General features: G+C 40.7%; 1 protein-coding gene across 1 annotated transcript in view; it reads right to left on the minus strand.

The window, feature by feature from the left end:
* LOC139420463 (tyrosine-protein kinase Yes-like) overlaps positions 1 to 9,266 on the minus strand; it is a 50,113-nt gene extending 40,847 nt beyond the window's left edge. The window contains exon 1 of the mRNA XM_071170637.1: positions 8,789 to 9,266. The gene's annotated coding sequence lies outside the window, so the exon portion shown is untranslated. The remainder of the gene's footprint in view (positions 1 to 8,788) is intronic.
* Positions 9,267 to 10,070: the final 804 nt, after the last annotated feature.

A 10,070-nucleotide genomic window follows, 5' to 3' on the forward strand; every position in this document is an offset into this window, starting at 1 on the left:
AGATGATATAGAGTACAGTATATACATATGAGATGAATAATGTAGGGTATGTAAACATTATATTAGGTAGCATTGTTTAAAGTGGCTAGTGATATATTTTACATCATTTCCCATCAATTCCCATTATTAAAGTGGCTGGAGTTGAGTCAGTGTGTTGGCAGCAGCCACTCAATGTTAGTGGTGGCTGTTTAACAGTCTGATGGCCTTGAGATAGAAGCTGTTTTTCAGTCTCTCGGTCCCAGCTTTGATGCACCTGTACTGACCTCGCCTTTTGGATGATAGTGGGGTGAACAGGTAGTGGCTCGGGTGGTTGTTGTCCTTGATGATCTTTATGGCCTTCCTGTGACATCGGGTGGTGTAGGTGTCCTGGAGGGCAGGTAGTTTGCCCCCAGTGATGCGTTGTGCAGACCTCACTACCCTCTGGAGAGCCTTACGGTTGTGGGCGGAGCAGTTGCCGTACCAGGCGGTGATACAGCCCGACAGGATGCTCTCGATTGTGCATCTGTAGAAGTTTGTGAGTGCTTTTGGTGACAAGCCGAATTTCTTCAGACTCCTGAGGTTGAAGAGGCGCTGCTGCGCCTTCTTCACGATGCTGTCTGTGTGGGTGGACGAATTCAGTTTGTCTTTACTCAGTACATTGTTGAAGCACCTTTCTTTGGCAGCAATTACAGCCAAATCTTCTTGGGTATGACACTATAAGCTTGTCGCACCTGTATTTGTTTCTCCCATTCTTCCCTGCAGATCCTCTCAAGCTCTGTCAGGTTGGATGGGGAGTGTTGCTGCACAGCTATTTTCAGTTCTCTCCAGAGATGTTCAATCAGGTTCAAATCCCTGACCAAGGCCCTTCTCTCCTGACTGCTCAGTTTGGCTGGGCGTCTAGCTCTAGGAAGAGTCTTGGTGATTCCAAACTTCTTCCATTTAAGAATGATTGAGGCCACTGTGTTCTTGGGGACCTTCAATGCTGCAGAAATATTTTGGTACCCTTCCCCAGATCTGTGCCTCGGCACAATCCTGTCTCGGGCCTCTACGGGCAATTCCTTCAACCTCATGGCTTGGTTTTTGCTCTGACATGCACTGTTAACTGTGGGACCTTATATAGACAGATGTGTGCCTTTGAAAATCATGTCCAATCAATTGAATTTACCACAGGTTGATCTAATCAAGTTGTAGAAACATCAAGGATCCATGGAAACAGCATGCACCTGAACTCAATTTCGAGTCTCATAGCAAAGGGTCTGAATACTTACAGTTCCAGTTAAAGGTTTGGACACACCTACTCATTCCAGTCTTTTTCTTTATTTTTACTATTTTCTACATTGTAGAATAATTGTGAAGACATCAAAACTATGAAATGACACATATGGAATCATGTAGTAACCAAAAAAGTGTTATATTTGTCCACGTAAGCCACCCTTTGCCTTGATGACAGCTTTACACACTCTTGGCATTCACTCAACCAGCTACCTCTGCGGCAGTAGATAAGTTAACTGCCTTGTTCAGGGGCAGAACAACATAAGTTTACCTTGTCAGCTCAGGGATTTGATCTAGCAACCTTTCGGTTACTGGCCCAACGCTCTAAACACTAGGCTACCTGCCGCCCCAATCAGGCCTTCATGGTCAAATTGCTGTAAAGAAACCACTACTAAAGGACACCAATAAGAAGAAGAGACTTGCTTGGGCCAAGAAACACGAGCAATGGACATTAGACCGGTGGAAATCTGTCCTTAGATTGTTGGTTCCAACCGCTGTGTCTTTGTGAGACACAGAGTAGGTGAATGGATGATCTCAGCTTGTGTGTTTCCCACCTTGAAGCATGGAGGTGTGATGGTGTTTTGCTGGTGACAGTGTGGGTGATTTATTTAGAATCAAGGCACACTTAACCAGCATGGCTACCACAGCATTATGCAGCGATACCCCATCCCATCTGGTTTGCGTTTAGTCCCACTATAATATGTTTTTCAACAGGACAATGACCCAACACACCTCCAAGCTGTGTAAGGGCTATTTGACTAAGAAGGAGTGTGATGGAGTGCTGCCTCAGATGACCTGGCCTTCACAACCGACCTCAACGCAATTGAGATGGTTTGGGATGAGTTGGACCGCAGAGTGAAGGATAAGCAGCCAACAAGTGTTCAGCATATGTGGGAACTCCTTCAAGACTGTTGGAAAAGCATTCCAGGTGAAGCTGGTTGAGAGAATGCCAAGAGTGTGCAAAGTTGTCATCAAGGCAAAGGGTGGCTACTTTGAAGAATCTAAAATGTAAAGTATATTTTTATTTGTTTAACACTTTTTTGGTTACCACATGATTCCATGTGTGTTATTTCCTAGTTATGATATCTTCACTATTATTCTACAATGTAGAACATTTTTAAAATAAAGAAAAACCCTTGAATGAGTAGGTGTCCAAACTTTTGACTGGTACTGTATATAAATATGGTATTTCTGTTTTATACGTCTAAAAACCCGTTTCACTTTGTCATTATGGGGTATTTTGTGTAGATTGCTAAGGATATTTTTTGTTATTTAATCCATTTTAGAATAAGGCTGTAATATAACAAAATTTGGAAAAGTCAACGGGTCTGAATACTTTCCGAAGGCACTGTAGGCCTATGGGCTAGGATACAAGGTGTGCGACTATGATTTGAAAATGGCGACAAAAAAAGGTATGCGCTGTTTCTTGCCTGAATGCACAAGCTGGGCATCATTAATAAGTAATAATACATCATTCACAAGTGATAGGCTAATATTGTCACCCATCAGACTATTCTTAACCTCTCTAGGGTACCTGACCAACATCCAGTGAAATTGCAGAGGGCCAAATTCAAATACAGAAATACTCATTATAAAAATTCAGAAAAGACAACTATTTTAAATAGGTTTAAAGATTAACTTCTTGTGAATCCAACCACAGTGTCAGATTTCAAAAATGCTTTACAGCGGAAGCATACCTTACAATTATTTGAGAACATAGCCCAGCAGACAAATCATTACAAACAGTAACCAGCCAAGTAGAAGAGTTACACAAGTCAGAAATAGAGATACAATTAATCACTTACCTTTGATGATCTTCATATGTTTGCACTCAGAAGACATTAATTTATTCAATAAATGTTCCTTTTGTTCGATAAAGTCTCTCTTTATATCCGAAAACCTCCGTTTTGTTCGCACGTTTTCTTCAGTAATCCACAGGCTCAAACGCAGTCACAACAGGCAGACAAAAAAATCCAAATGATATCCGTAAAGTTCATAGAAACATGTCAAACGATGTTTATATTCAATCCTCAGGTTGTTTTTAGCCTAAATAATCGATAATATTTCAACCGGACAATAACGTCGTCCATATAAAAGGTAAACAAGAAATGCACTCTCTCGGTCGTGAGCATGAAAAAGCTCTGTGACACGGCAGGGTCCACTCATTCAGACTGCTCTTACTCCCTCATTTTTCAGAATACAAGCCTGGAACAATTAGTGGAAGGCATAGGAACTGCAATTTGAGTCCCAAGTCAATGGATACTGTAATGGCATTGAATAGAAAAAGAAATCCTACTTCATTTTCTCAGGTTTTCACCTGCCAAATCATTTCTGTTATACTCAGACATTATTTTAACAGTTTTGGAAACTTTAGTGTGTTTTCTATCCAAATCTACTAATTATATGCATATCCTATCTTCTGGGCCTAAGTAGAAGGCCGTTTAATTTGGGCATGCTTTTCATCCAAAATTCCAAATGCTGCCCCCTACACTAGAGAAGTTAATTTAATGTTGTATTTACATATACTAAATAATATGTGTATCAGTTTTGATTTAGAATGGACCATTATCACGCACCTGCCTCAGAAAAAGGGCATTCGAAAAAATACATGTCATCTATGCACTTAAATAGAGAATGGAGGACACCTTTCCCATGGTTAATTTTCATGCCTGCCAGGTAAGCTATACTCCTGCTGTAAAGCAAAGCAATGTTCTTAATATTAGGAAAGTTCATAATATAGTAGGCCTAGCCTATAGAAAGCTGACGGCATCCTCCTTTTTTTAAACAGAGGCCATCAAATCTATTTTCTCATGCAATTGTATAGCCTATAGAAATGTTGTGCAACATGAGCTCATGGGCACTCATGAAGTGTTTGATTAGATTTTCGATGACATTTGCATGGATGTCAGAGTGATTAGAGGGACAATAGAGTACTGAGTACCAGGCAGTTAGCAAGTTTGGTAGGCTACTAATGACCATCCGCAGCATCAACACATGGGGAAGCCTAATTACCCTGACTAAGCGGTCACCTGAAATTTGACTAGCGCCATGACTCGTGACCGCACGGTCACCGTAACAGCCACAATTGACACAACAGCTTTGTTTCTATTAACTTGTCCAGGGATTTCTTGTTGCCATTTAAAATGCCTAGAAAATAGATGCCACAATTGCCTGCTAGGGTGCGTTTCCATTAAACTGTCTTGTGTCGATGGATGTCACACCCAAAAAAACATAGTGTTGAATAAAAATGTAGTGGTTGAAGTGTTTTCATTACCCATTTCGGCAAATTTCACATTAATAAATTGCCGACTGTATGTAAGCCCTCCCACCGATCATGTCTCAGGTAGCCTACGAAAGCAAGCACGTATAGAATGCAATAATTGACTATTATTTGCGGTATTCAAATAATTATCAAGTGCCAACGTATTGCCACGGTCCGTGCCATAGTGAAACTTGTACTCCTGTAGATCAGAAATAATTGGATGGTGAAACTTGTTCAGGCACTCTTCAGTCAGGACAATCCTTGTCCTGCAAATATTCATGTTTTTTTGTTACATTTTATTTTGCTAGAAGTGGGCATTCAGAATAAAATGTGGAGTGTAGCTTATAGTTAAGTGCTTACGGATAAAGATTGTCAATCTTTAGAAAATGTATCCTACATCTGCCTTTTCCATTACACATCGCAATGATTTATATGGCGACAATGCTTTTATCAAATATACCTGGGTCAACGGAAACGTGCCCACTGTAACGCAAGGAGAAACATCTCTTATGTTTGAATGAATGAAGAAGGAGCGTGATGGGGGAAGTTTCCACGGCAACCAGGGGTATGGGAGTAGCCCCGCCTTCTGGACGGACAGCTGTTAGCAGCTGACACCATGGCTATAGACAGGGAGGGTCCTTAGAGCTTACCATGCTTTAAATCTCCAACAGATGCTGCGTCTTCCTCCGCATTCCTCCAATGCCAAGGCATAAACTGGCCATTGGAAACTGCAGTCTTACAATATCAAACAATAAATATTTTTAAAGTATGGAAGTTGGAACATCACTTTACATTGGTGACTTATTCTATCAGCATAATTACAGAATTCGGCCTTAATGTAGTCTCTTACATGGCATGCAAGACTAGGCCAAACATGAATTTGAAATGAAGAGGTAGTATACATGTTGCCATGATTATTAAGGATGCAGTATAGTGTGTGTTATGATTTTCAAAAACCACGTAGCCTACTATTAGAATTACACCATCTCTCCACCTTTGGAGCTGTGCCAGGCTGCCAGCATCACAGAATACCTGGCTGCGTCTGCCAATACAGTAGTCAATCTTGAGTGTGTAGGAGCTATTTTAGGAGCAGGTGACCACACACCTTTCTTTTTTTTTTATACAGTAACAGCCAGAGAAAGACTATTTAAACTATCATCACCTACTTCTCAGGATTTGCTCTGGCTGCCAATGTGTGCTGTGGTGACTTCAGTGAAATCACCACCATTACTAACCCTTCCTTAAAACACTGTAGCTGTGTTCGAATACCCATACTAGCATACTGTATACTACATAGTTAATGAGTATATACTACATACTATATACTATTAATTAATTTTAGTATATTGTAAACAAACGGTATCCTTTCAGTTGAGCGTACTCTGTCTACCGGAAGTTGATGCTGTTGCTATGCAACCTCTTGCTAGCTTGTTAGCAAAATAAATTACTAGCTCGACTTCGGGTGTGTTCATAAACTCAATATGGAGTGCCAGAGTGCGCTCTGGGCATTCGTAAATTCAGGTAGTTGTCAGATTGTCTGTTCATAAATTCCGAGCTTTCCGCTCTCTGAACGTACAGTGGTTTTGTCAGAGCGTTCTGGCCTCACAACCACAGTCAAGCCCCCAAGCTAACTGGCTAGCTACTTCCAGACACAAATGAGAGAACACATCACTGACCATTTTACTTGCCCTAGTAGAGCTGGTTAGGCTGTTTTTATGTTATCCAGAGCATTGGTTACTCGAACTGTGCTGCTGGCAACAATTTAATTACGCTTTTCTTGCTGACGTTTACTGACACAGGTCATATTTAATGGGTGTTGAGCATTCGTAAATTCATCAGTTATTCTGCGCTCTGCCACAGCCAGATGAGAGTGCTCTGAAATCAGACTAGATAGCCAAAGCGAATTTACAAACACACCCGAACCTCTAAACCACTTACTAAGCTATGAATGACGTGAATAATCAAGTCAATATACTCTGGGTAATTAAATAGAATAAAGTAAATATACTGGCATGTTTGATGTATTAGTAGCCAACTAAAGTTACAGTAGCTAGCTAACATATCCGGGTACATACTGCTGTAATGATATGCTATGCTGTTCATAAGGACAGCGTAACTAACAAATTGTCAGCCAACCTAATGTGTAAAGTAATTTATTTGAAAAGTCATTACTTTATTACATTGCTCAACCTTTTCTTAACATGTGTCAACAAATTTGTATCCACTCTCGTCGGAATGCGGCTGCATATTTCTCCGCCATTTTCTTCAAATCCGAAAACGTGAAATAGTGTCCCATTGCTTGTATACTTCGTATTTTGACTAATGTAGTACGACATCCGGGAACTTTTGGCATACTAACTATATCCATACTATGTCTAATAAGCATACCACATGCTCAATTTGTGTCACAAATAGTATGGTTAGTATGAGTATTCGAACACAGCTTGTGTTCAGTCACACCAATGTACACAACTGTAGCTTGACGTCACTTACTGACTGCATGGGAATTGAAGTAGGGATGGTAAGATTTAGCTACATCCTACGCTACTTCCTTCAGCTATAAGCTCCCTGATGTAAAGAGAAGTTCCCCCAATATCCTTGGTTCCACACTCAACGATTATCTCTATGTTATATGTAGCTATGACAGACAGACACTACCATTGGCCTGGCATCGCCAACGGTTCAGGGTCATATTCAATAGTGTAAAACGTAGCAACTGAAAAATACAGTAGCTTATTGAAGTTCAGGTAGTCCGTCCCTATTTCAGTCAAATTTCTTTCATTGGTGTCTAATATACATACGGCCCAGCTCTCCCATCGCCCAGCTGGAACAGTTTACTAAAATCTCATAGAAGGCAAGCCCACTCGGTGTTATTCACATGCTACACAACTCTTCAATACTTCTGTCCCAGATCCAACTGACGTTCTCTCTGTAAGGCACTGGCGTGGATGTGAAATGTCCTCATTCCCACTGACAGTGACAGTCTCGTAGAGAATCAGACCCATGTCTCTCAAGTCATGACCTACTGTATGTGACTGATGTTCTCGTCCTTCTATCACAGTGGCTTCTCAATCAGTTTGGTTGTAAATCCTTTGTAAGGCATTTGTTATTACTGTGCGGTTACCATGTTGTGCCTTAGGTAACCTATATACCGGGTCATTTCTGTACTATAACATTAAATGCAACCAATATCACAGAGCAACACACAGTGAATGCTAGTGGACGTTAAGCTAATGTTGGTTCCTCCAAGAGGGTGCTTCAGTGTCTTCATGAATAGGTTCTAGCCTATGGGGTCACATTTGGGGCTTTGGTAATGTCTAGGTTGCTCTGAATCCTGAGGACGACAGTAGACATAACAATGCTTAAAGGCCTTGGACCTTTCAGACATAGTATTTTATCCCTGCAACGATAGTCAGTCGGTAGTTCTCTCCATTGAACTGACATCCTCCAAACATCTGTTGGTGTATTTGGACGTTTTACAAGCTCAAGCATATGCCTCATATATTTTTAACATAGGGTGGTATGGAGTTGGTATTCTTTTAAGAGGTAGTACTCTATCCCTTTCTACCAATTGAACCTCCGTATTTGCATTCTGGGATGACTAGTGTGGGCCTATGCCGAAATTGAATTTGAGGTAATTCATTTCTTCACTCGCATTACTGGAAATCGTGTAGGAATGGACTACGTGTAGCCTGCAGATGCACATCTTCAATTTACCAATCACATTCCGTACAGTTGCTTTGACTTAATTACCTGTTAGCAATCTTCAGGACAATCAAGACTAGGATTTGTTACATTTGAACATGGCCATGCGGTGATAAGAGTCCAGACAATGCTACATTGTTGCTTCTTCAGCTAACTGTTCCATGTGTTCGGTATTGGAGCAGTCGTCTCGAAATATCGGACACTGTCGTCTGGACTAACAGTGATTGCCATCGAGAAACGATTGTCGGGGTTTGAGAGAGGGGTGCAGGCTTTACGGAAACTCAAGCCATTGCCTACAAATACAACTTAAATTACAGGCTCAGACCAGAGATAGCCTTATTGTGAACTACACTTAGGCCTGTGAAGCGTATCTCCAAAAACGAATTTGAACTTATCACACCAAGATGGTCATGTAACTTTAATAATAGGCTATTGACCGCTATTCGTAGGGGTCAGAAAAATGATGTGCAGACAATGCCATGAAAAATCGACCATAGAGGGCTGGTAGGCCTACCATGACTATTGGATCGTCAACTTGTTATTTTTTTTAATCATGATAAACAATCTTACCTTTTAGAAATCCACGCTCTTGTGACACATGCGCCTGTGTTTGTATTTCCAATTTATGTCTGGGTTCGACGCAAAATCAGCTAGTATTCCAACATGGAAATCACAGTCGCCCCCATCCCGACTCCCTGCAACAAATCATCAGCCTTTCTCAATCGTTTTTGTGCTCGGTGAATGAAAAAAAAACTAGGAATTTAAATCAAAGCAAGACGAATGTTGAAGAAAATAAATTATTAAAAGGGCCTGACACAGACAGAAATTCATAGCATAAAACCCCAGCGAAATCTGTCCAGCGACATGATGACAAAAGAAGTCGTCAAAAGTAGCCCAGTTCCTGTAGATACACTTCCTACCTCTAAACTTACGCCAGCCCGCATCCACCCCCACTACAACATGGCCGACCTGACTCCAGGGAATGACGCCGTAGCTGGAGATACCAACCCTACAGACCGGTGTCGAGATGGTAGGATGATCATCACAGGATGATCACCCCCCCGGATAAAATATATATATATATATTGAAAGGGAGAAGTCATTGTTTGTGTGTGGTTTCATGTGATTTGTTTATGAAATATGAATACAATTATATCTCTCCAAAACTGGTGCTATATCGCCTCCTACTGTCAGTAGCCTAATATCGGATTATCCTTGTTCAAACTGCCTTTTTATACTGTTTGAGTGGGGAAGAGGTTAGTTACATATTTTGCTACAAGGGCCAAGTAGCAATCTTCTCAAAATCCACCGGGCTCCCCATTGATTCTCCCTGTCTGCTCCTGTTGAGCCATTTAGGCCTAATACGTTATTTTATTTTTAAATCCATGTGAACAACGGAGCTACAAAAGTAGCAGACTTTGGCAGACTATGGCAACACTTTAAATACAGTGACCTACTCCTGTAATTACAGGTTAACTGGTATTGTAATTAATTATTGCTACAATGAATTACAATGTACTTACAGCTGTAACCCTAACCTTAGCACTAACCCTAACCCTAAGTAACCCTACATACAGTTGAAGTCGGAAGTTTACATACACCTTAGCCAAATACATTTAAACTCAGTTTTTCACAATTCCTGACATATAATCCTAGTAAAAATTCCCTGTCTTAGGTCAGTTAGGTCACCACTTTATTTTAAGAATGTGAAATGTCAGAATAATAGTAGAGAGAATGATTTATTTAAGTTTTTATTGCTCATCACATTCCCAGTGGGTCAGAAGTTCACATACACTCAAATTAGTATTTGGTAGCATTGCCTTTAAATTGTTTAACTTGGGTCAAACGTTTC

The sequence above is a fragment of the Oncorhynchus clarkii genome, chromosome 11, assembly GCF_045791955.1.
Source record: "Oncorhynchus clarkii lewisi isolate Uvic-CL-2024 chromosome 11, UVic_Ocla_1.0, whole genome shotgun sequence".
In the NCBI taxonomy this organism is placed as follows: domain Eukaryota; kingdom Metazoa; phylum Chordata; class Actinopteri; order Salmoniformes; family Salmonidae; genus Oncorhynchus; species Oncorhynchus clarkii.